The sequence below is a fragment of the Sceloporus undulatus genome, chromosome 5 (assembly GCF_019175285.1).
Source record: "Sceloporus undulatus isolate JIND9_A2432 ecotype Alabama chromosome 5, SceUnd_v1.1, whole genome shotgun sequence".
In the NCBI taxonomy this organism is placed as follows: Eukaryota; Metazoa; Chordata; class Lepidosauria; order Squamata; family Phrynosomatidae; genus Sceloporus; species Sceloporus undulatus.
Window position 1 is genome coordinate 100957824 of NC_056526.1, and position 26880 is coordinate 100984703.

At 41.8% G+C, this 26880-nt stretch overlaps 1 protein-coding gene across 20 annotated transcripts in view; it reads left to right on the forward strand.

Annotated features, from left to right (window-relative positions):
• Positions 1 to 26880, forward strand: part of NTF3 (neurotrophin 3) — a 106590-nt gene that overhangs the window by 46917 nt on the left and 32793 nt on the right. For 17 of the 20 annotated variants that reach the window (XR_006104134.1, XR_006104137.1, XR_006104135.1 and 14 more), the window contains one exon: positions 23243 to 23308. The exons of the other annotated variants lie outside the window; for them this stretch is intronic. The gene's annotated coding sequence lies outside the window, so the exon portion shown is untranslated. The remainder of the gene's footprint in view (positions 1 to 23242; positions 23309 to 26880) is intronic. 20 annotated transcript variants of the gene reach the window in all.

Genomic DNA, 26880 nt, shown 5'->3' on the forward strand with positions numbered 1-26880 from the left:
CAGACACTCAGATCACAGCATTTATGTGTACAGGGCCCTTGTGCATTGTTACCGCTTGAATTCTCTTGCTGGATTGCAAATGTAAATATGTCCACAGCCTCATGCTGTTTAAAGAGCAGGCTAGCCTAATCTCCTGACCCCACCAACTGATGTACTTTCTAGATATTAAGAATAAATTTAAAGGGACCGTTGAAACTTTGCGGAATGTACAAATTTCTTAGATCTGTATTTAGAGACATATTTAAAAAGATATCTTAATCTTTCTGCATTTTAACTCCCCCTATAAACACACACATTTCTTTTTGTGACATACATCATGCCTTGAAAATATTTTGCCTTGTCTAAGAATTCCAGAGATTGTTTCTCATGAGAAAAAAAAATCCTAAAATTAAATTTAGCCACAGCACCCCAGAGTTGGGCCCAGATCCAGATAGGCAATTTTTAAGTCAGTGTGAGATGTTCCCATGTGAATGTTCCTGTTAGCAGCTGTGCCTGTTAGCATTCAGCAGCCACAAAATTTTGTATTAGTTGAAGCTTGTGGGCAATTCTATGTATTCGTTACAGTACTCTAAAATGCAAAGATATACAAGTGAGCACAAAAGTTAGAATCATACAAGCTATTGTATTCCCCATTACCATGTATGGATGTGAGAGCTGGACAGTTAAGAAAAATGATAGGAAGAAAATCAGTTCATTTGAGATGTGGTGCAGGAGAAGAGTGCTGAGGATCCCATGGACAGCCAAAAGGACAAACGAATCGGTCATAGAGCATATCAAGCCGGAAACGTCCCTGGAAGCCAAGATGACCAAACTGAGGCTGTCGTACTTTGAGCACATCATGAGAAGGAAAGACTCATTGGAAAAGACAATACTGGGAAAGGTGGAGGGAAATAGGAAGAGAGGAAGGCCACGTGCTAGATGGATGGACTCTATTAAGGGTATGGGGTTGCAGAAATTAAGCAGAGCAGTGGAAGACAGAGAGTCTTGGAGATGTCTCATCCATAGGGTTGTTATGAGTCGAAATCGATTCAAGGACAGTTAACAACAAAACTCCATTCAGTATGTTACCAGAACATGGACCACTCTGGCCACGCTGTTTCTGTTAAAAAATGGATATAGCTGACAAAAGGCACTTTTGAACTCCAGTGAGAAAAACTGGTCCAGGCATACTCTATTTAAATAGATCTGCCATTTTAGGAGCAGTAGGTCTTTATGTAGAACAAGTTGCACACCCATTTCCCTGACATGAGAACAACCTAGCCACAGAGCCTCAGTCAGATCAGAATTAAACTTGAGGAGTTTGGCCCTCATCCAACCTGTTGCTAAGTCCAGATAAGTACTCCTGCACTCGTGCACTTGTGTTGTCATAAAAATAATTTGCTTAAAGTTACTATCATTTGAATATATTTTCCAGTTCTGATTTACTGAAAGGCAAAGTATTGTTTTTGTTGACAAGGAAAGAGGATAGGAAAGAGGAAAAGTGAAGGAATGATGAACTGCAGAAACCCATGTCATGCTGTTACATGTAAACTTAGACACTGGCCTGAAATAGTCGAGCAATAAGCACCGCTTTTGGGCGTACAGATGACTCACATCCCTGGATCAGGCCAAAGATGCACTGCAACCACCTAAAGTGGCCCAAACTCGACTGCAAATGGAGCATAAAAAGCCTGCTCCTTGCTAGCGGTCTGTTGCAGACCACGGTGATGGCCAGCCTCGGGACCGTGGCGTGTGGTAGCTGTGGTTCCACGCCAAATGGGGAGCAACCGGCACTGGAGCAGTCAGAGGCCGCTCCAAGCTGCTGGTCTGCTTGACCCCACTGTAATACATTCCCTTTGTTCTTTAATTTTATAATTCTGACCAAGAAGGTTTATCAGAAAATCTACATTCAACAAAATTGCTCTCTTTTTGTCTTTTATGTAACTTTTGTGTGTCACTTTTCTCTGTATGTTGCAGAGTTTAGGAATAGTTTGCTGATTAAATATTTATTTTTTGAATTTTCTGTTGACTTCCACTAGCTCCCTAGAATTTCCCATAGGCTTTAGTGAATGTGGTTTAATGCTGTTTTTAATATGTTTTAAACTTGTTTTTAAGTAGAAATTTAATTTAACTATGTTTTAACTTTTGCATTAAGAGTTTTAAACTGTATTGTGCTTTTAAAATATTGTATGTTACCCTGGATCCTGTGCTGGGAGAAAGGTGTAATATAAAATACATGCATATAGTATTTGGTATTCAGACATATGTTGTATATTTGTATAAGAACATGGTGGGTCCTTGTCACTCTTAATATGTTTCTTATTGTTTGTTAGTGTTTCCTAAGGTGTCTTGCCAAGGTGGCTTACAGAATAAAGCAAAAATTCACAAAATAATGCACAAAAATATGTTAACTATAATCATAGAATGCAGACTCTTGGATGTGAAAGGGTATGACAAGGGTAATGTAGTCCAACCCTCTGTAAGAATACACAACTAAAGCATTCCTGAAAAATGCCCATCCAACATCTGTTTAAAGACCTCCAAATATGGAAAGTCCACTACCTTCCAAGACAATCTATTCCAGAGTCAAACAGCATTTACAGTAAAGTATTTCTTCCTAATATTTAGGCTAAATCACTTTTCTTATATCAGTGGTTCATGTTCTAGTCTTTGGAGCAGCAGAAAACAAGCTAGCTTCATCTTCTATATGACATAATAATATTAACAACAAAAACAACAACAATTTAGAACACCTGTTCTAAAAACCCTTCACTTGCTGCCAGTCAGCTTCCAAGTGCAGTACAAGGTGTTGGACATCATCTTTAAAGCCCTACATGGCTTGAGTCCCTATATAATCCATGCCACACTCTCAGATCCTCTGGGAAAAATCTACTCCAGTCACAGAAGATCAGATTAGCTGCAAATTCCCAGAGGGCTTTCTTTTCTGCCATTCCCAAGCTGTGGAATGATGTGCCGGAGGAGATCCATCTTATCACCACCCTAGATGTCTTCAAGAAGGCTGTCAAGACAGAGCTCTTCTGGCAGGCCTTCCCAGACTTACCTCCTGAAGAAAGATAGCCTCATCCACCTTTAACAGTCCATTCCATTTTGATTATTTTAGATTCAGATTCATCTTGTTTATTTCCCATGTTCTGTCTTAGATGTCTCTACACTAGTACACAGAAAATGGAAAATAAACAAGATGAACTTTACTTGTAAAACAGGAAGAGAAATGTAATAAGCATCACTGAAATCTGATGGGATGAGTCTCGTGATTTGACTATATTAATAGTAATAGTAACCTATTAGCAATAGTAATAGTAACCTATTCCAAAGAAATAGACCGAAGAGGAAAAGTGGAGGAGCAGCATTATATGTCAAAGATGTATACATCTGTGAGGAGATCATGACTTAAGTTATGGAGAACAGATTGTTGTTGATATTTGATTAAAAAATTAAAGAGGAGGGAAATAAGTAGCATCATTGTGGGGTTTGACTATAGACCCCCAACTCATACACAAGGCTTAGGTGATGCTTTTCTAGAACAAATGGCCAATATTCAAAAAGGAGTCATGAAGTAATGGGAGACTTTAACCACCCTGATATTTTTGGAAGGCAGACTCTGACAAGGAGAAAAGGTCCACCAGATTTCTCACTGACCTTACAGATAGTTTCATTGTCCACAAGTCGGAGAAGGCAACAAAGGAATTGACTTGTTTGGAGCTAATCCTAACCAACAGAGATGAACAGGTCAATAAGGTGGAGGTAGTGGGATCCTTGGGTGGGAATTCCTATGTCTACCTGGGATTTGTTATACAGAGGAAAGAGGAAGTGAGAGATAGCCAGGTACACACTGTACACATGATATCCTGAGTTACAGTAAAAAGTTATATTAAAATGCAATTAACCAGTCTATGGAAATTAAAATTTTAAAATCCATTAGAAAAACAGAAGATAAAAATCAGCAAGTATTAAAAGTATTAAAAGATCATTCCAATTAAAATTCTGTTGAAATAAAAAAGTTTTCACTGGCAAATGGAATGATGGCCATCTTAGTCTTCCTAGAGAGTGTAATCAAACTGGAATGTACAATTCAAATGCTGATAGTAGGAGAGAAGTGAAGAAAAAGGCTGTACATGAATTCTTACTTATGTCATATAAATATATAATAATACCCCCAACACTTAAAGCAGTAAAAACATCCAGCAGTTGTTCCATCCCTCGTGATATTCTTGGAAACTGGCTAGTAAATGTAGATTAAACAATGCTACCATAAGGTGGATTTGTTATTGCTTGACCAAAGGGTGCTCACCGATGGCTCCTCCTCATCTTGGAGAGAAGTGATCAGTGGGATACCACAGGGTTCTGTCCTGGGCGCAGTGCAATACAACATATTTATCAATGACCTGGATGATGGAATAGAGGGCATGCTTATAAAATTTTCGGATGATCCCAAATTAGGAGGGGTAGGTGAACAGGATTAAAATTCAAAATTAGTTCCTTTGATTAAAAAACTAGGTCAAAACTTAGAAAATAAATTTCAATAAGGAGAAAAGTAAGAGACTATACTTACGAAGAAAAAAAAATTAAATGTGCAGAATTAGGATGGAGGACATCTGGCTTGACAACAGTAGATATGAAAGAGATCTATGAGTCCTAGTAGACCACAGTTAAATATGAATTAACAGTGTGATATGGCAGCTAAGACTAACGTGATTTAGACTGCATCAATAGGAGTATAGTGTCTAGATTGAGGGAAATAATAGTGCCATTTGATCATGCTTCACCTGCAATACTTGGCAGAATTATTACAATATTTGGCAGACCGTTTCTCCTGGTATGAACCAGGCCGGACTCTAAGATCCTCTGGAGAAGCCCTTCTCTCCGTCCCAACACCATCACAAACATAGTTGATGCCTCTAGACTCTGGAACTCGCTGCCCAGGGAGATCAGAACGACTCCCTCCTTGATGGCCTTCTACCGGCAGTGAAGACTTACCTGTTCACCAGGCGTTTAAGGAATAGCTATAAGGACAGGCTGGGATGTTGGACCAGTTTAAAAATTCTTTTTAATATATGTTTTTAAAAAATATGTTATTAATTGTACTGTTTTTTTAATGCTGTGAAGCTACTCTGAGTCCCAGTCCTGGGAAAAGAGCAAGATACAAATAAATAACTAAATAAATATAAATAAAAAATACTGTGTCCAGTTCTGGGCACCACAATTCTAAAAGGATGTTGACAAACTGTCCAGAGGAGGGCAACTAAAATGGTGAGAGGTCTGGAAACCATGCCCTTTAAAGAATGGCTTAAGGAGCTGGGTATGTTAAGCCTGGAGAAGCGAAGGTTATATGGTAACCAGTTTAAATATCTGAAAAGATGTCATACTGAAGATGGAGCAAATTTGTTTTCTGCAGCTCCAGAGAATGGGACCTGGAGCAATGAATTCAAGATACAGGAAAAGAGATTCCAACTTCAACATTATGAAATTCCCAACAGCAAGAGCTACTTGACAGTGTCATTTGCTGCCCTGGAATGTGGCGGAGTCTCCTTCTTTGCAGGTTTTTAAACAGAGGCTGGATGGCCATCTATTGGGGCTACTTTGATTGTGTATTCTTGCATGGCAGGGAGTTGGACTTGATGTTCCTTGAGGACTTTTACCACTCTATGATTCTATGATTCTATGGGGTGAAGCAGACAGGGCAAAAGGATTGTTGAGAGCCTTCCCATCAGAAAGCCTCTGCCAGATTGTAAACCCTTTTGCCACCAAACCACCTCAGGGAAAGGCAGCAAAAGGAGTGGAGCAAGGAGACGAATCAGCGGGAAAGGGGTTTAAATTCTGTCAAAGGCTTCCTTGTGGGAAACAGAGTGAGACAGGAGTTTAAATTCTAGCAGAGGATTCCTTGTGAGAAAGTAGGAAATCAAGTTAGGTAGTTTAAATTCTATCAAAGGTTTCCTGGAGGGTGGGAGACAGAGTGAAGCAGGCATTTAAATTTTGGCAGCAGCTTTATGATGTGAAGATGGGAAAGAGTGATGAAGAGGTTTAAGTTCTGATTGTGGTTTAATGGTGGGATTTACTTCTATGGGGGAGGGAGACATTGGCTTGTCTCAGCCTCCACTAGTGTTTTGGAACATCTTCTCAGCTTGGCCATCACAGGTTAAAAAAAAGTTTAATGTTCTTCTTCGTGGTCTCTGCGAAGCTCACAAATGGGTTATTCTGCGCCTGCACAGCATTTCCGGGTCCTACTGGAATTGTTAGGGAAGACTTTTAGGTGGTAGCTCTGCCCATTCTCTATACGGGCAGGACATCTTCCCACCCTTTCTCAGTTCCTTTTGTCTGCCGCATGAGCAGCTTAGGAACCTCGCTCAAGAATTGCTCCTTCCTTAGCTTTCACTTTCTTTTTATTGCAATTGCTCTGACTTCATTTTGACTTGACTACTCTTTTGGATTGTGATTTGGACTTGGTTTTGGACTCTGATTAATGGTAACACTCGGACTCCTTGACTATTATCTCTCTTCGTTCCTTGGCATTGGTCTAAAGATGTCTGTGCACTCTTTTAAGGAGTGCCCCGAATGTGGGACCAACATCCCGGCACTCGACGGACACTCCTTGTGCTTCCTCTGCCTGGGCGAGGGCCACGTCCCTGCTTCCTGCCCTCACTGCATGGCCTTCACTCCGCAGGCCAGGAAGAATAGGGAGATGTGCCTGAGATCCATACTCTATGTGCAAATTCTGAAACATCCCTCGACCTCTAGAGCCTCTGTCAAGGCTGCCGCCACTAAGGGCAAGCTCTCATCTTTGGCCTCTGGGGTCCCTGCCAAGGCTACTGCTGCTGAGGGCACTACCCCTTTGTTTCCTCCAAGGGTCCCTGCCAAAGCTACTGCAGCTGAGAGCAAACCCCATACAGATTTCTCTGGGTCCCCCAACCCCAGACATACCGAGGTCCATGGACCAGGATGTGGCTGACCACTCATCCTCATCGAAGAGGAGTAAGTCTTCCGATTCCTCCAGACCGGAAAAAAGGAAGCACAAGTCTCAGAACAAGTCCAAGGACTCATCCAATCACCTGGGCAAAAAGCCCCATCTGGGTCTGGACTTCGAATCTGACTGTCGGTCCCGTACCAATCTGCCAGTCCAACTTGCTGAAACTGATCTGGGCTTGGTACTGTGTGCCCAGCCAGAGCCTCAGACCCAACCATCTCCTTATCCTGCCTCTTGGGCCCGACCAGAAAAGGCCACCTTTGTTTATTCTCTGCCTGAACCCTACCAACTTTTGGAGGGTGAGAAGGAAGCTTCTCCTTTCACCCATGTGGTGATACCAGACCGACTCTCCCAGACTTCAGAGGTCGTTTGTTTTGAGGACGAACAGGACTATGATACAGCCTTTGTCATTGCTGAACCCCCTAGATGGGATGTCATCTTTAATCAAGCCACAGGCTCTTATTTTTTGCCTCTTGATCCATCGGAAGTCAGTGGAGGACGGTTTGTCCCAACCTTTCAACTTGTTGAACCTCTCTTGCCTCCGCCAAGGTCATCTGCTGCTTCCATCCCACCTCAATCTCGCCTCTCCACGGCTTCCCGGGTGGAATCGGTCCAACCCATACAGTTGACATCCGCTCTCTCCTTGCAAGTATGCCCTTCGATACCAGTGCCAATCCCATTCCAGGCCCTCCCAGCCCGCACCAGGACCAGGTCAGCTTCTGCTGAATTGGCAGACCACTCTGTCTCGGACTATGCTCGCCCTCTCCAACCACAGTCTCTCACTCTCCTCGATACCCCATCTCCCTTGGATGACATTTTGTCCTTCTCGGAGCAGATGATTCGGATGGGCAAAGCTCTCAACATTGAAGTCCTCCACACAGACTCTGAAGCCCTCGACCCCATCGATGAGAGGGTTGAGGATAAGGTCCCAACTCCAACTTCCATCGCATTCCTGCCATCTATGTCCAGGATTGCAAAGAGTTCTTGGCCCATGTTGTTGATGGCCCAACCTTCCACTAGAAAATTGGACAATCTCTACCGAATTACACCCGAACATCCTCGCCCGAATTCAGCAATTGTGGAAGCTTCTCAAGTCTGCTCGGCCCCAAAGACAGCTCTGACCCCCAATGACAAGGAAGGTTGCAAGCCTGACACCATGGCACGGAAGTCCTACACTTCTGCAGTCCTGGACCTCAAAATCCAGAACTACTCAGCGTGCATGGCTGCTTACCAACAGCAGCTTTGGGAGAAAGCTCTTCCCCTCTATGAAGACCTCCCTGAAGACAAGAGGCGGACGGCCTTGGCCATACATGCATTGGCCTCGCAACAGATCTCAGTGGCCTGACACTCGGCTGACTGTGTTTCCTGACAACTCTCAGGCGCGCGGCCCTCCGACGCCATGCTTGGCTAAGGTCTTCATATCTGGCGTCTCAAGTCAAACAGGCAATTGAAGAGCTTCCCTTTGACGCCACGTGACTCTTCCATAAAGAAACTGATAAGAAGTTGGACTTCAAGAACAAAATGAAGAACATGGCCCGTAAGTACGGTATGTCTTCTTCCTCCACTTCTCGTCCTCCTTTCTCTCAATGCCGTTCAGGATGGCAAAGACCCCCTCCCCCTCCCCCCCCCAAACAGAGTAGATTCAACCAGTCCTCGGACTACCAACAACAGCGCTTCCTTCCCCAACAACAGGGAAAGCACCAGCAGAAGCAAAAGTACAAGCAACCCTTCCAAGGCAAGTGCCGCTTCTGAAGCTCCCCAGCACATTTCATTCTGTCAACTCCCTTTGGGGATCACATGGCCCACTTCAACCACACTTGGGCCGCCTTAACATCCGACTCCTGGGTGCTTTCCATCGTCTGTAGGGGTTATGCCCTGGAGCTGCAATCCTCCCCCCCAAGGGGTAGCATCCTCACCCCCCCAGACACTCTTCTTGACGAAGTGCGCTCTCTGTTGCAAAAAGGGGCCATCGAGTCCGTCCCTCCATCCCGGACCCAACATTGTCTTTTCTCCAGATATTTCATTGTCTCCAAAGCCACAGGCGACCTCCGTCCCATCCTGGAATTACGTTTCCTCAACTCTTTCATTGCCTATAAGCATTTCCGTATGGTAACCTTGGCTTCCATCTTGCCTCTCCTGTAGGAGTCAGATTGGTTTGCCACTTTGGATCTTCAGGATGCTCATTTCCACATCAGCATCCGAGAGGACCACCGGGACCTTCCTGCCTTCTCTGTCGGCCCCGACTGTTTTCGGTAGCGAGTACTGCCCTTTGGACTTTCTACCACACCGAGAGTCTTCACAAAGTGCATGTCGGACGTAGCCGCATACCTCCGTTAACAGAACATCATCGTCTTTTCGTACCTAGACTACTGGTTGTTCGTGGCCCCGTCCAGGCAGATGCTCATCTCTCATCTCTAATTGGCACTCTCTCTCCTTCATCACTTGGGACTCATGATAAACTAAAGAAAAGTCCACCCTCTGTCCAAACCAGTGGGTGTGCTTCATCAGGGCCACCTTGGACTCCACGACTTGCAGAGCGTACCTTCCTCACAACAGGTTCCTCAATCTCAGGTCTGCAATCCGTCGTTGCCTTGCCTTCCGGTGCATCACTACCCGAACAGCTCAAGTCACCCTCGGCCATATGGTATCCACCACTTATGTCACGCCATGGGCCCGTCTTCGCATGCATCCCTTCCACTCATGGCTCCTCTCAGTCTTCAACCCTGCCTTCGACAACCCACGCAAGTGGCTCACCGTGCCAAAGCCTGTCGCCCGCTCTCTCCATTGGTGGCTCAACCCATGCAATGCATTGGTGGGCATTCCCTTCCTGCCGTCACAACCTCAGTCCTCACTGACCACTGATGCCTCAAACACGGGCTGGGGAGCCCATTTCAATGAACTCTCTGTCCACGGCAGATGGTCTCCAAAAGAGCGCCAACTTCACATCAACGCGCTCGAGATGCTAGCGGTTCAAAAGGCACTGAAGGCCTTTGAACCCTCCCTGCGGAACCAAGTCATCCTCTTTCCCACGCACAACACGACCGTGATGTATTACATCAACAAGCAGGGTGGTACCAGGTCGGCCACCCTTCTTGACCTCACCCTTCAAATCTGGAACTGGTGCATCCAGAGACGGATCACCTTGCAAGCCATCCATCTCCCCGGAGAGGAGAACAAGCTGGCAGACAAAGTGAGCAGAGCTCCAGACTCTTGTCATGAGTGGCAAATGAACCTGCAAGTCACCCTCCACCTGTTTTCTCTGTGGGGAACACCGGATGTCGATCTTTTTGCCTCGCATCTCAACACTCAATGCAACCACTTCTGCTCCAGGTTCCCTTCACCTCGGTCCTGAGCGGATCCTTCCTCTTCCAGTGGTCTGGCAAAAAGTTCTATGCCTTCCCCCCATTTCCTCTCATCACCAGGGTGCTGGCAAAGCTACATACAGACAGATATGAGGTGATCCTGATCACCCCTTGGTGGCTGAGACAACCGTGGCTTGCCCCACTCCTCCATCTCTCCCAGAACCATTTCTGACCTCTGATGCTCTGTCCCGACCTCATCCTTCATGACGGTTGGGTTCACCACCCCGACGTGGACACTCTCCATCTCGTGGCGTGGAGGATTCAGCCCTGACCCAACTCTTGGTACTGGTCTGAGAAATCATTTTGGCTTCCCAAAAGCCTTCCACTCAGCAGGCTAAATTTTTGATTTTTCTGTCCTCAGTGGGACTCACCTCCTCAGAGGTCACAGTCTCCGTTGTCTTGGACTTCTTCCACCACCTCTCAGCATTTGGACTCTCCATTTCGTCCTTAAAATGCTGTCTTGCGGCCATTGGTGCACACTTCCAATTCTCCGGACGCCCATCCTTCTTCACTGACCCTCTCATGAAGAAATTTTTCAAGGGCCTTGCTAATCTGAGACTGCCGACAGTGATCCCTATCCCCACTTGGGACCTCCAGCTTGTCTTGGTAGCACTCGCTACCTCTCCCTTTGAACCTCTGGCTTCCTGTGACCTCAGGCTCCTCACCTGGAAGACAGACTTCTTGGTAGCCATCACTTCAGTATGCTGTGCCAGTGAACCCTGTGCTCTCCGTATGGACTCTCCATACTTGAATTTTTTAAAGGACAAGGTTGTCCTTCTTCCGGACATTCCTTTTCTACCGAAGGTCATGTTCACCTTTCATCTCAATCAAGACATCGTTCTTCCAACCCTAGCCCTGAACCTGACCACCGACACCGAGCGCAGACTCTACTCCCTTGATGTCAGACGGGCGCTAGCCTTTTACTTCAACAGGACTGCATCTTCTCATCGTTCCCCCCAGACTCTTAGTCTGTTACTCAAACCCCAAAATGGGGCTCCCAGTCACACCTCAATGTTTCTTCTAATGGGTGAGTGCCACAATCCTTTTCTCTTATGAGATTTTGGGGAAAACTATGCCTACTCGAATTCGAGACCATTTCACCGGGGTGGTAGCTTCATCTTCAGCCTTCCTCTCCAGAATTCTCTTGGAGGACATTTGCAAGGCTGCGGTTTGGTCACAACCTCTGACCTTTATCAAGCACTACAGACTTGATACTGGACACCGACGTGAAGCAGCTTTTGGCAGAGCTATTCTCCTTTCCAGAATGCACTAAGGTTAGTTGGCAACTGTCAAATTACTGACATACACAATGTTTTTCTGGTTTAATAGTTCTTTATTGCCAGGACACTCCCTCCTCCACAGAGGAATAAGCTTGCCAGTCTAACCCATTTGTGTGTTTCGCAGAGACCACAAAGAAGAAGGACAGGTTGCTTACCTGTAACTGTAGTTCTTTGAATGGTCATCTGAGAATCCACACAAATCCGCCCATCCTCCCCTCTGTCGTGTCCTTCTCTATTCCTTGTCTGCTCTTACGGCGGACCTTTTGGAACTGAGAAAGGGTGGGAAGATGCCTATATAGAAAGTGGGCGGAGCTACCACCAAAATGCCTTCTCTAGTGATTCCAGTAGAATCCGGAAATGCTGTGCAGGTGCAGAATAACCCATTTGTGTGGATTCACAGATGACCATTCAAAGAACTACAGTTACAGGTAAGCAACCTGTCCTTTCTTCATTTCAACCTGTAGTTGCTCAAATCTGTGGACACCAAAGGCCCATGGTAGCTCCTATTGTTTTTTGTTAAAGCAACCATTGATAATTAAAAGGGAGGGGGGGTTCAAATCTTCATAGAGAAATATTACTGCTGAGCAAATAGTTCTCTGATGAGATTTAACTTAAATTGAGATTGAAATTCAGTTTTGAAAAGTTCTAGAATTCTGATTTTACTTTTTCAGTCCATGAAGAGGATTTTGCTGGATTAGCCATTAGCCATTCCTAACTGAATGTTAATTTTTCAAATTTTTATAAGTTGTCCATTTCAGCTCAGGGTTGAACACCCAGGATTTTTCATTTTTGTAGTTCTCCTGCCTATGCTATGTACAATGGATTTTGTTCTCCAATTTTACTATGGACTCTGAGGATTAGTTTTCATTGTGTCTGACTGTTCAACTTCAGACTGAAGGTGAAAAAAGTCATATAACTGAAAGCTCCCTCATAAGGAAAACATTGGCGGGTTATATACCACTGAGAAGCGGCAGTCTGGCTCCGCCTCCGCTTGCAGTGTCCGGGAACCGCAGCCTTTAAACCGCGCGGCTCCCGGACGCTCCAAGGAAGAAGCGCGGAAATCGTGCTCCTTCCTGGGCCCCGGAAAAGACGCTATTCAGCACTCGCGGAGTCACTTCTGGGGCGCGACGTGCGGACGCACAGCATCCGTTACGTCAATATGGTGGCGGCCGTGTGGAACGCCCGCCGCCATTTGTCACGGACTCTGTCCGTGATAGGGTTAGGGGCGTCTGGAAGAGATGTCTCCTAAGGACGTCCCTTATGGCGGTCTGTAACCCGCCTTTGACTTCTTATAGAAAATTAGTCTTTCAAAATGGCTAGCTGATGGTGTTCAAATCCTGTATCACCTACTTGGTTAAGTATAATGGGTCACTATTGCCATGATCAACCCCGCACCTACTTTACCAAACATCAGCTGCATGGGGAATAAGGATATCTATTCTCTTGCAGATTGGAGCTCTGGTGAATGATGTTTCTGTCAGGTTTGGAAGGGACCAGTCAGAAGAGGTTATTTCGTGTCAGTGGCATCACCAGGGTTGGTTTCACCTGGTGTGGTGACTCATGGTGTCACCCTCCCGTTGACCTGCTCCTATACCACACCATATAGAATCCTTAGTTCTGTTTTTTACTAATGTTACTCATAAATCGTAATTCACTTATATCACTGAATGTAATATTAATAGTTGAGACACAAACAACTAGCATAATTAAAATTATACTTTAAAATTACAAGCTCATACACATAGCCTAAATGTATTTACATATACATAGTTCTTCTTCATGGTCTCTGTGAATCATACAAATGGGTTGTACTGCGCCTGCGCAGTGCTGTTTGGAAAACTTCTAGAATCACTGGACAAAGTTTACTTTGCAACTTTTAGCAATTTTTTGGCGGGAGCTCTGCCCATCCGTTAGAAGCACCCTGTGTTCCCGCTTTTTCCCAAGTTCTGCAATTGACGCTGCATAAGCCACATGAGAACGAGCCAATGAAGTGCAGTTCACTGAGGGGAGGACGGGCAGGATTTGTATGTATTCACTCCTTCTCCCCCATGCAGCTGATGTTTGGTAAAGTAGGTGGCAATAGTGTCACATTATACTTAACCAAGTAGGTGATACAGGATACATTTGTATGTATTCACAGGTGACCACTCAAAGAAATACTGTTACAGGTAAGCAACCTGTCCTTACATGTGCTTAAATTGAAAATTTTGTAAAATGTGATGTTTTTAAAGAATTTTTAAATTTTCTAATTTTTTTATTTGTTTTTTTAAAAACTGGCGCCTCTCCAGGCAGAGTTTTGAAAAAGATATATAGATTAATGTGGAGAGACAAAATAAACAGATTAATATATCTATTTCCTATTTTCCCAATATTTCCATGCTTTTTCTGCGTGAGATTGGATTCTCCCACAGAAAATGTGTACACTTTTTATGCTTCCCCCCAAAATATACAATTTTTCTATGCATATTTTAACCTATTCTTATTTATGTAATTTCTTCCCTGAATGAAGTATTTTTATTCACATTTCTCAAATATACACATACTGTGCACACCTCATTACAATTTATCTTTTTAAATAAATAAATAAAAATAAAATTTTTATTTGTATCCCGCTTTTCTGTGACAAGACAATCAAAGCAGCTCCCAACACATTAAAACCCTCATTTACAAAATTATACATTTTTCATGAACTGCATTGCAAATGTCAGAAATGTATAAACTCTATATTTAAATATTTCCGATTTGTGTTTTTATTTGGGATGTATGATTTCATTAAGTTAACAATGAAATGCAAACTTTAAAAAAATCTTTGCACTTCTCTGGAATGAACACATGTGAAACTGATACTGACATGAAATTTGTTCCTCTCTAATGGCAACCACCCACACAAACATATTCCCCAAATGGCATTTGTGTCCAAGTTTAGTTTATTATTTTTGTACTACTCTTCTGTTAAGAACAATCAAGGCAGTGTTCGTGATCAGATAAATCAAACATATCAAAAATCAAATCAAAAGACGAAAATTAACTAAATAAGTAAAATTATTTATTATAATTTTTCTTAGTCTTTGGAAGGTTTCTGTAGGAAGAACTAGAACTGCTTCAAGTAAAAAGGCATTCACTACTTCTTGGACCCTTTCTTTCACTCTATACTTGATAGATACAACAAGCCAAAGAGATGAAAGCTGGATAAACTTCAAATGTTTTATTTGTATTGTTAGGCAACAACAATTACAAAAAGCAATAAATCACAATAGGCAACTGACCTCATTTTGTGATAAAAGTTGGAAAAGGCAGCAAATCAGGACAGTTGAATGGCATTCCATAGACATGCTGCTGGTGGTGAAGAATTATTTTGGACTGTCCCAGAATAGTCTTAATCATTAACTCTTCCCTTTAATTTGTTGCTTTCACATTTAGCTTTTCACTTCTTGCACTCAAGCCAACTGTCTACCTGCTTTGTGCATCACAACTCCCTAATAAAGCAAAGAACCAAATTAAATGTAGGGGCTGTGCAGACCTCCCCTAAGCTGTGCTGGATCGGGGCTGTGGCAACCACATGTCACAGCCTCAATCTGGCCTTTCCCGGGTGCAAAAAGGAGCCACAAAAAGCAGCTCCTTTTTGCTCCCTGGAAAGGGTATGATAGCTGCGGCACCATGGCTTTAAGGCGCACCTTTGGCACTCTGTTGTGTGGATGCAACGCCAGAAAAATGCTCTGCGCAGCATCATAGTTGGAGTATGTGACATGTGGGCGCCATGGCCCGACTGCTCGCTATCATTCTAGAAATGGAATTTCAAGTTGCCTGTTACAGAATGTATTTTGAACCAGGTATCATTTGGTTCAAATGCCACCTCTGACATGAACTTACTCATGTTGCAACTATTGTTCCTTGCCTTCTGGCACTCATCTAGAACACAGTGAAAAATTTTGCAGTACACCCTAGCTTGCATGCTGTAGTGTTTGCATGCAAAAGCTTCTATGTTTTTCCCCCCAAAGGGTCTCATGAAGCTAGGTAGGAAAGCCTCTCTGTCTGAGATCTAGAGAAAATTACTAATCAAATTAGACTATGTAAGTGCACATTATATATACAAAATAGAATAGATGCACAATAGAAAATATAATGTTCTCAGTTGTTATACCCTTCCATTGGAATTTTCTTCTCAGGTTATTACAGCCTCCCCTCCCCATTTGCATGGGTTAGGGGGAGCCCTCCTGCAAAAGAGGAAAACGTGTGAATATAAATAAGTATAAATAAAAATCACAAAGGCTATTTTTTTTTACCTAAGAGAACACTTCTATAGGACTCTCTAGGTCCTCCGGGTTACTCTATGGTCATCCACTGGAAACTGACCAAAGAACTGCTTTGGAGGACCTAGAGATTTCTAGAGCAAACATAATTAATCAAATATGTGAATCATCAAATTTGTGAAGAAAAACCAGAGAATGTGGAGGGCCCTACTGTATTATGTGATTATTGTTATTATTCCGGAGCTATAGAAGCCTTATTATTCTGAGATTTTTAAGTTTTGTAATTGTTTAACTCCTTTTGGAATTTGCTGCTTTATTGTTGTTTCATAATACAGTGCGCCCACGTTATACACTGGCATGCCTTACGTGGCTTCCAGAATACGGTGGAAGCCCGTGCCAGAAGAAGCCTCGGCGCATGAGGAAGGAGTAATAGGGTGTGTGTCAGAGGCGCACGCCTCGAGCACAACCACATTACTTCTAATGGGGCTTGAGTGTATGCATTTTTTTCCTTACGCGGATGTGTGTATCCAGAACAGATCTTCTATGTAAGGGATTATAATTTTATATTTGATTTTTTTTTTGTAAATTGCCTTGGGTACCTTTCTATTCAAGGTGTGGTATAGAAATTTCTAAAATGAAACTTATTTCATCTGTTTATACCCCTTCCTTCATATGATTGTGTTGTGGGACATCTGGTTTGTTACATTTATGGATTACAAATTGCAGACAAATTTAATTCTTAACATTTCAAATATTTTTATTTTCACAACACACACATACACATACACACACACACACACACATACATCATACACAAAATATATAAAACAACCAGCAAGACCATACAATGAGAACAAAAACACAAACACTATTCCTCCACTTTCTGTTAAACATACAATGTAAAACTGACCTTCCATGCTCCCAGGCAAATGCATAAATATTTATAGCTTTCATGTACTTCTTCATTTTCACGTATTCTATATTTGCACTTATGCAAATCCAGTTGAACATCTCAGTATTCAGATTTCACAAATATATGTATATGTATATGTATCCCTTCTTTCCTCTTTAAATAAATGGTTCCCACTCTTTCAAGAAATCATCATGTCTTATCTTTCATCAAAATAGACAGTTCATCCATTCCAGCCCATTTCTATAGTCTTGAAAATCCTTTGATTGGATCTCAAGTTTCTTCCAATATTTTGTATACAGCACTCTTAACATTCATGATGATACATATGCATGGGTAGATAACATCTTGTCAACTGAACAGAATTCCCGTTGATATTGTTTCTTGACATCTCTTCCTTGCAATGGGCAGCACCAGAATTCAAGAAGTGGACAGCAATGCTTCTGGGATTCTCTCATCTGGGCAGTGTAAACCTGGGCTTTTTGAGGGTAGCTGGGACCTCTGGTCCTCTATTGGAATGGGGGTGGGGACTGGGAAAAGCAATATTGGTGCCTTCTTGCTCCATTAGTATATATCATGGATAATGAATGAATTGGCTGCAGTGGCTGAACTTAAAAAATTCCAAAATGTATGGAGTTTTGGTGACTCTGTTCCCATAGCCCTGGATCTGGGCCAGGTTGCATTTTTAGTGGCAGCCAGTGACTTCCATATTAGAAATGCAGTCCATTTACAGTGAGTTTTATTCCAGACCTTATCTTCCAAATAAGTTCAGCACCTTGAATAGCTCCTTTATAGTCTGGAGTAAACTCAACAGCAAATTCATGCATCCCTGATGTGGAAACAAGTGGCTATTACTGCAAGTTTTTTCTACATGTATGGACACATTTTATACTTGTTGAATTCCTTTACACAACAAAATTTATTTTAAGTGAAGCTCAGTTTTGTCCTCTTTCCTGTCAGTGGATCCTGTCATGAATTCAAATCCTAGACAGCCTCAGTTTAGCAAAGGCTAGCTATAACTAATGAAATTATAGGCTGGTTTCCTATAAGTGATATATGCCTGATTGTTATATTGGCACGTTACAGACCACCCAAAAGGGATGGTCTTGCGCCGCTGCTGGTTGCTGCATCCGGGAACCGCAGCAGCCAAACCGCGCGGTTCCTGGGTGCAGCAACAAAGAAGCGCCAAAATGGCGCTTATTCCTGGGCCCCGGAAGAGGCACCGCAAAGCGCAAAGCGCGCACTCGCAGCACCACTTCCGTTCCACGACATCTGGATGCTGTGCATCCACGATGTCAAAATGGCGGCGCCCATCTGTATGCGGCGCTGCCGTTGCCACTTTGACGTAGTCATTACGCACGAGAGGCAAGACGCGTCAGGAAGCGCTGCCCCTCGTGCGTAATGACGGCATGATGACGGCGCCTCATGGGCCCGTCTGTAACACGCCATAATTATTGTTGCAGAGGGAGGAAGTCAATATTTTAAAAATGCCAAGGCTCTAAAATGACTAACCCAATATGGTCACTTATGGTGGGTGGAGAATGTGAGAAGGCAGAGGAGTGCTCCACCATTCCCTGCTCTCCACCAACCACAAAATGGCCAGTTGGAACTGCAAGAAAGAGGTTTGTTTTAAGGGTGGTGAGAGGGAAAATGGGACAAATTTCCACCTTGTATCTCACTCTTGGGGAAATGGCAGAATAGAAATAGAGCTATTGATTAATTGATTAGTTCTGCCTGGGCGAATCTTTATGCCCCATTTCCTCATGCAGAATCTCAGGCATACTTGGTGCATCAGTAATGTATGTATGTATGGGGAGAGAGAGAGAGAGAGAGAGAGAGAGAGAGAGAGCTAGAACAGTGTAGTGGGTAGAGTATTGGACTCTGAATTGGGACAGCCCAGTCCAAATCCCCACCCAACCCTAAAACTCACTGGGTGATCTTGGGCCAGGAATTTTCTCTCACTCATCCAGAACTGCTTCACAGGGTTGTTATGAGGATTAAGTGAGGAGGAAAACAGCCAAGTACTCAATGATATATAAATGTAAAATGATGATGATGATGATGATGATGATGATGATGATGATGATGATTTGCTAACAAATTTGTAAATAAATGTAATTCTATTATTGTGTGACTGTAAGTTATAACAACAGGAAAATACATTGTTGCAGTAGATTTGAAAATAAATGACTGGTGTGGGGAGAACACTACTTTAAGAAACCTTGGAAAAAAGAGATTTGTCCTGTCTTGTGGATAAATGGGGCGGGGGGGGGGGGGGGGAGAAGAGTTAATGGTTTTCATCACTTTGCTACAAGATGATTTTATTAGATGACTCAAGAGAGAGGAATGCTGGAGCTTGGTAACACCTTAGCTGCTGACATGCTGGAGCTTGTTTTATGGGATGTAGACAGGGTATTGAAAGCAGTCCAAAAGCATTTTACAGTATTAGAGATGCGAGCTGTATATTATATTCCTATGTTGTAAAAGAAATGGATCTAAAGGTCCATTTCCAACCAGATATCTCTGACTCACCCACAAAAAGTTTTTTTTTAATCTGATGAAGAAAATGCTGATGAGCAGACTGCTCCACTGTGGAAGTTCTTCTAATTGAAATCTACTTTGTTGTGGTTTGAATCTGCTATCATCTGGAGCAAAATAGAACAAATGTGCTCAATCAAATATCTGAATATAGCTATAAATATGAAATTTTAATGATATTTTGTCCATGCTAAGGAATAAGGAACCCCACAATTTTCAAAATTGAAGTCTTCCTAGGAATTAAGGAACAATTGTGAAGAAAATATCAGTTCCAGCCCATGTAATGTGCCATAATGTTTGAACATTCCCAGCTTATTTGTCATACTGACAAGATCTATGTCAGAAGAATAAATGATCATACCAGGTGGCAAATAATGGGGAGCTTCTTATTTGAGTAGAAACTCACACAGAAAAACTAGAGCTGCCCCCCCCCGACTTCTCATTTTATTATGTTAATTTAAAACCACTGGTTTATTAGATAAGTCAGGTTTTGTAACACTAAACGTCAATGGATGTTCCATTTAATTCAGAAAATTCTTCAGGTCAGTAACATAGGATGTCCAGAGTGTACACAACACAATTTAAATGACTAAATAAATAAATAAATAAGTAAATAAAACTTTTATTTGTATCCAGCTTTTCTGTGACGAGACAATCAAAGCGACTCACAACACATTAAAATCCACAGTATTTTGTGGGCCTGACAAGATGTCCTAGGAGGTGTGTTGGCTCCCTGGAGCAAGGATCTGTGATGTGACAGAGAGGCTGATAAAACTTGTCAAGCCTACTGACCATTACCCCTTTCTTTTGGTTCATGTGGGAAACAATGAAACTGCAAGGCATAGCCTTCAAAATATCATAGGGTATTATGAGACTTTGAGTAGGAAACTGAAAGAGATGGATGCACAGGTTGTCATCTCATCTCTTCTCCCTGTTGAAGGGCATGGTCCAGAAAAAGAGAGGAAAATAACAGAGTTGAATAACTGGCTCTGCAGATGGTGCTGCTAGGAACAATTGGGATTTTTAGATCATGGGCTGCGTGTCCATGAAGAGGATGGGTTGCATCTCATGCCAATTGGCAGAAACATTTTTGCCAACAGTCTCAGAAATTTGATCAGGAGGGCTTTAAACTGTGGGGGAGGGAGACAGTATTCTGAAAGGCAAAAGGGCTGGAGAAAATAGTCAAACTGTATGCTCATCTGCAAGAAGATATGAAGAAATATGAAGAAAAGACAAGAAAAATGAAATGCGCAGATATAGGATGGGAGACACCTGGCTGAACGAGACTACATATGAAAGGAATAATAGAATCACAGAATCGAAGAGACCGCAAGGGCCATCCAGTCCAACCCCTTGCCATGCAGAAAATCTAAATCAAAGCACCCCCGACAGATGGCCATCCAGACTCTGTTTAAAGACCTCTAAGAAATGAGACTCCACTCCACTCCACTGACTGTCTGGAAGTTCTTCCTAATGTTGAAGTGGAATCTCTTTTCCTGTAGCTTGCATCCATTGCTCCGGGTCCTAGTCTCTGGAGCAGCAGAAAACAAGTGAGCTCCCTCCTCAATATGACATCCCCAAGTATTTAAACAGGGCTGTCATATCACCCTTTAACCGTCTCCTCTCCAGGCTAAACATCCCCAGCTCCCTTAGTTGTTCCTCATAGGGCATGGCCTCCAGAACCTTCACCATTTTAGTCGCCCTCCTTTGGACACACTCCAGTTTCTCAATGTCCTTTTTGAATTGTGGTGTCCAGAACTGGACACAGTATTCCAGGTAGGGCCTGACCACAGCAGAATACAGTAGCACTATTACTTCTCTTGATCTAGACCTGTTCTTATACTTGTATTGATGCAGCCTAAAATTGCATTGGCCTTGTTAGCTGCCATATCGCACTGTTGACTCATGTTCAACTTGTGGTCTACTTGGACTCCTTAGATTTGTCTGGCATGATCTAGGAGTCCAAGTAGACTGAACATGAGTCTACAATGTGATGCGGCAGCTAAAAAGGCCAATGCGATTTTAGGCTCCATCAATAGAGGTATAGTGAGTAGATCAAGGGAAGTAATAGTGCCACTTTATTCTGCTTTGGTCAGGCCTCACCTGGAGTACTATGTCCAGTTCTGGGCACCATAATTAAAAAAGGACATAGAGAAACTGTAGCGTGTCCAAAGGAGGGCGACTAAAATGGTGAAAGGTCTTGAAACTATGTCCTATGAGGAACACATTAGGGAGATGGGTATGTTTAGCCTGGAGAAGAGAAGGTTAAGAAGTGATATGATAGCCTTGTTTAAATATTTAAAGGAATGTCATATTGAGGAGGGAGCAAGCTTGTTTTCTGCTGCTCCAGAGAACAGGACATGGAGCAATGGATACAAACTGCATGAAAAGAGATTCTACTTGAACACCAGGAGGAACTTCCTAACAGTAAGGGCTGTTTGACAGTGGAACACACTTATAGTGGGGAAAGTAGTAAAGAATCGTGGAAAATTAAATGGAGAAAAAAATATAGTGGAACACACTTCCTCAGAGAGTAGTGGAGTCTCCTTCCTTTGAGGTCTTTAAACAGAGGCTGGATGGCCATCTGTTTGGGATGCTTTGACTGACAGTTCCTGCATGGCAGGGGGTTAGACTGGATGGCCCTTGTGGTCTCTTCCAATTCTATGATTCTAAGATTCTATGACAAGGTATCTTTTATAGCCCTTCTCTCTCTCTTGATCCCTTCCAACAATCTTTCTTGTCTTTTCTTCATATTTCTTCATATCTTCTTGCAGATGAGCATATTTAGGGATTTCTCCTGTTTCCAATTCTTGTCCATATTTTACTATTTTATAAACATTGTTATCCAGTTGGGGTTTTTACACATAGGCCCAAAGGCCTGTGTTCTCCCTGGCCTGCCATTGTCTTGTATCGATGATGAAGGCCAATAGCCCTGAGCTGGGATCAACCAATCCAGATGCTGATCCAGCAAAATCTGGACTGATCTTGGTTCAAAGGGACCACTATTTGCTGTGGCACTATTCTGAGCCACTCTTTGCTGTGGAGTTTTGTGGAAACTCCACTGTGACAGCTGTCACACTACATGGCCCCATGCATCCCTAACCTGCTGCCACTGTCATTTTGTCTCATACGATACCCACCATGGCTTCTGACATTAAAAAGGGGCACTTGACTACATGGGTTTAGCCAGGTGTTCCCATTTCACCCTTTTGGTCACAGTGAGGACCTTTCGAGAAGGAGGGATGGTGGATGCAGGTAAGGGATGCATGCAGCAGAGGGCAGGGATACGAACACATAGTTGGAATCAGGGGCAGGATACACAAGCATGGCCCATGGTATCCTGCCTGTCTGCTTTGCTTTGTCAAAGTGCATTCCAATATCACCTTCTGTAATTAATTGTTCAACTTCACCAAGCTATTGCTTTATTGAATGCTTAATTTTCTTTGCTTCTTCATTCCTCTTTTGGTTAAACTAAATTCTTCAGCTCTGATGACACCTACATCATTTCCATCTTCAGTTGTTTAATGTCAAATACAAATAAACTGTTCTTCCCTGTTGTATCAATGTGTACATCAGAATAAGCTGATATGATTTTGACATCTGTTCAAGTGACTGGATTGGATGGCCCTTGTGGTCTCTTCCAACTCTATGATTCTATGATTCTATATTTAATTTTTTAAAGCAAATTGTTGATGTTATCTTTTAATATGTTTTTGTTTGTAATTGTATGTTTTATGTGGAATATGCAATGTTTTATTTTGTTATGTGCTATGTATTATGGGTGACATAATGAATACAAATATTTACCAAAAAAGGTGGATTTTAAAACATTAAAATATTTTTTTATTTAAGTTAATCAACTTGACGACTCACTGTTGCTGTTTCCCACCTTAAGATCCACCCTCTTTCTTTAATTTGGTTATTTTTTTACCAAAAACTAGATCTCAGAGCATCATAGATTGAGACACAATTCACTTCCTCTCTATGCAGCAAGAAGATGACCTTGAGTAAGTTAACAATATATTTTTTTTCTCTATGTTATTTTTAGTTGTTGTTGTTGTTACAGTTACAGTCTAAAGTCCAATTGAATTTAATTTTTAAAGCACTTTAAAATCTAGCTTATTTCATAAGTATTTTTCCATTTCTAATCAGCACAGTTCATAATCTTTGAGAACTCCTGGAGAACAGGAGAAGTACCAGCAGATTGGAGGAAGGCAAACACCCCCATCTTCAAAAAGGGAAGATAAAAAAAGAGAATCCCAATAATTATTGCACAGTTAGTCTGACATCAATCACAGGAAAGATTCTAGAGCAGATCATTAAACAGAGAGTTTGTGAAGATTTAGAAGGGAATGCCATAATCACAAAAAGTCAACGTGGGTTTCTGAGAAACAAGTCATGCCAGACTAATCTGATCTCTCTCTCTCTCTCTCTCTCTCTCTCTCGATAAAATTACCAGGTAGAGGAAGGGAATGCTGTGGATATTGCATACCTTGATTTCAGTAAGGCCTTTCCCAAGGTTCCCCATGCCATTCTTGCAAACAAGCTGGTAAAATGTGGTTTAGACAAGGCAATTGTTACATGGATTTGTAATTGGTTGACCGGCTGCATCAATATAGGTATAGTGACTAGATCAAGGGAAGTAATAGCGCCACTCTATTCTGCCTTGGTTAGGCCTCACTTAAAATACTGTGTCCAGTTCTGGAACCACAATTCAAAAAGGATGTTGACAAATTGGAGTGTGTCCAGAGCAACTAAATGGTGAAAGGTCTGAATATCATGAGCTGGGTATGTTTAGCCTAGAGAAGAGACGGTTAAGGTGTAAAATGATAGCCCTGTTTAGATATTTGAAGGGGTATCACATTGACCATGGAGCAAGCGTGTCTTCTTCTGCTCCAGAGACTAGAACACTGAACAGTAAGAGCTGTTCAACAGTGGAATAACAGTGGAGTGTGGTGGAATCTCCTTCTTTGGCGGTGTTTAAACAGAGGCTGAATGGCCATTTGTCAGGGGTGCTTTGATTGTGATTTGCTGCATGGTTGGACTGGATGGCCCTTGTGGTCTCTTCCAACTCTACAATCCTATGATTCTATAAATCATTTATTTTGTATTTTCATTACTTTAAAACATGTTTCTTATGTATTTATTTACTTTTTACCTGTACGAGTTAATCAAGGAAGTAGATATGGTCTGAATGGCTGGCAAATTCCTTAATTCAGTAATTTTTTTAAAATTTAATCTTTATACAAATTTATATCAAATTATTCATTACAATCCTCTCGTTTTTACAAGCTTTACAATTTACTTTTTCAACAATTTATGATGAAAGTGAAAAATCCCCATCTTCTTCTTCTTTTGTATTATTGCAAATTGAAAGCTTAAATGACTACTTCTCCGATGACTAATCCACCGCACAACAGCTGAATAGGATCATAATAAATAAATAAATAATAAAACTTTTATTTATATCCTGCTTTTCTGTGACAGGACAATCAAAGCAGCTTACAACACATTAAAATCCACATTTACAAATTTATATCCCAAATTCCCCCCTTAAAACAGGATTAAACAAGTTACAATTAAAACATCTGTTAAAAACACAATAAAAAATACGAGGACAGAGCAGTGGGCTGATACATCTCTTGTTGTTTCTCCTCCAGTAGCCAAATCCTAATTCAATTTAGGCTCCTTGTATTCCAACCAATAAAATAGAAAATTCCAATGTAATTTTTACATTTACTTCTCCTTTTAAATGTACCATTCTTAAGTACTTAACTGAGTTATTTTCCCCGCCCTATGGATTACCATGATTATGTCTGTGATTTATCTCTACATGTATAATAAACTCAACTTTTTATATTATAAAAGTAACCACATATTTAACACAGAATTAAAATTCAATATCAGTATATTACTCTTCTGTATACATATTCATACTTGATCAATAAATTAACATACAATTACTGTTTAATTCAACAAGCGACATACCATTCAACATCTAACTGCAATTCTTTCAACCTTCAGTTACAATTCATTCCATTATGTTTTCCTCCAAAAATATTGCAAATGGTTTCCAGTCATTTTCCCATTTGCTTTTGAGTTTTTTGGTTTAATCTGTGTGTTAACCTATCCATCTCTCTCACATCATGGATTTTGTTCATCTGATCATTTATAAGAGGTGGATTTTTGAGTTTCCACTGTCTTGCAATTAGTATCCTCACTACAGTAACAAAATAAAATACAACCCTTCAATATTTCTTTTCATCTTCTTTGCTGAGGTTAGAAGTTATATTGAGCAAATACAATTATGGTGAAAAACATATTGGATTTCTAACATTCTTTGAATCAAAATGTGTATCTTTGACCAAAATTTCTTTGTTTTAGGACAGTGATCCTATTAATTTTAGGTATGATACAGTGATCCTATTTCCTTTTGGCATTTCCAACATTTATTTGTACCTACTTTAGATAGCTTGTTCAATATTAAAGGGGTGTAATAGCATCTGTTTACTATTTTGAATAAGGGCCAAAACAGACAGCTCTGAAGGGGTGGCTTGAAGCTGCCCTGGAGGAAGCTGGATCAGGGCCATGGCAACCGCATACCACGGCCCTGATCCTGCCTTTTGCCAGCCCAAAAAGAGGTGGCAAAATGCACTTCTTCTTGAGCCAGCAAAAAGCCGGTTTTTCCGTTGCTGCTGCGGTGTGCGGCATATAACCACTTCATTGCTGGAGCACCCCAAAGCTGCCTGTAGGATCAGATCATGCGGCGTCTAAACCCCACTATGACACCACCCCCAAGCTGGTGCAAAGGGGACGTCTGTTTCACCCCGTAGTTTTCTTTTAGATCTGGAGGGGCTGTAAAACAATTAGTTCTCTCATTTCTCTAGAGATATATTATGCCCCAAGTCCCTAGAGTCCTGGGCCCATTTTATCATAGGATCTTTTATAAAGTCTGCCTCTAAATTCCTTGATAGTAATAATTTATAGTTTTTGCAATCTTCTTCTTGTCGTGAGACCATATTAATTTGTGAAATTCACTAGCTTTATCCTCAAATCCCCCTCTTAATTTTTATGAGCCCATATTAATTTGTCAAATCTGTTAGCTTTATCCCCAAATCCCCCTCATTATTTTTTTATTTAATTTGCCAATAGCCTAACCTTTGAATTTTGTTATATTTGGTTTCTAACTCTTCTGATGCTTTTCTTGCCATCCTTTGCTCTAGATATTAAGTTCTTTTATGTGATCCATTTTTGGCCCTTCTCCCATCTACCAAAGAAAGCCTCCTACTTTCAATAGGATTTTCCAAGATAATGACCACATCGTCTGGAAAGCTTTAAATTTGTACTCATGCCCTTCAGTTCTGGTGTCTTCAATCTTTGTATTGATTCTCATTGAATTTGTGACGGTTTCTAATACAACAATGAATAATCACGGTAACAATAGGCATCCTTGATTTGTACCTTTATTTATCTGGAATTCTAATGATTTATCTCCATTTATCACCAATTGGGCACTTTCTTGGTTATAGATCTGTTTTATATTCCCTATAAATTTGTTGCCCATCCCTGTTCTTCTCAA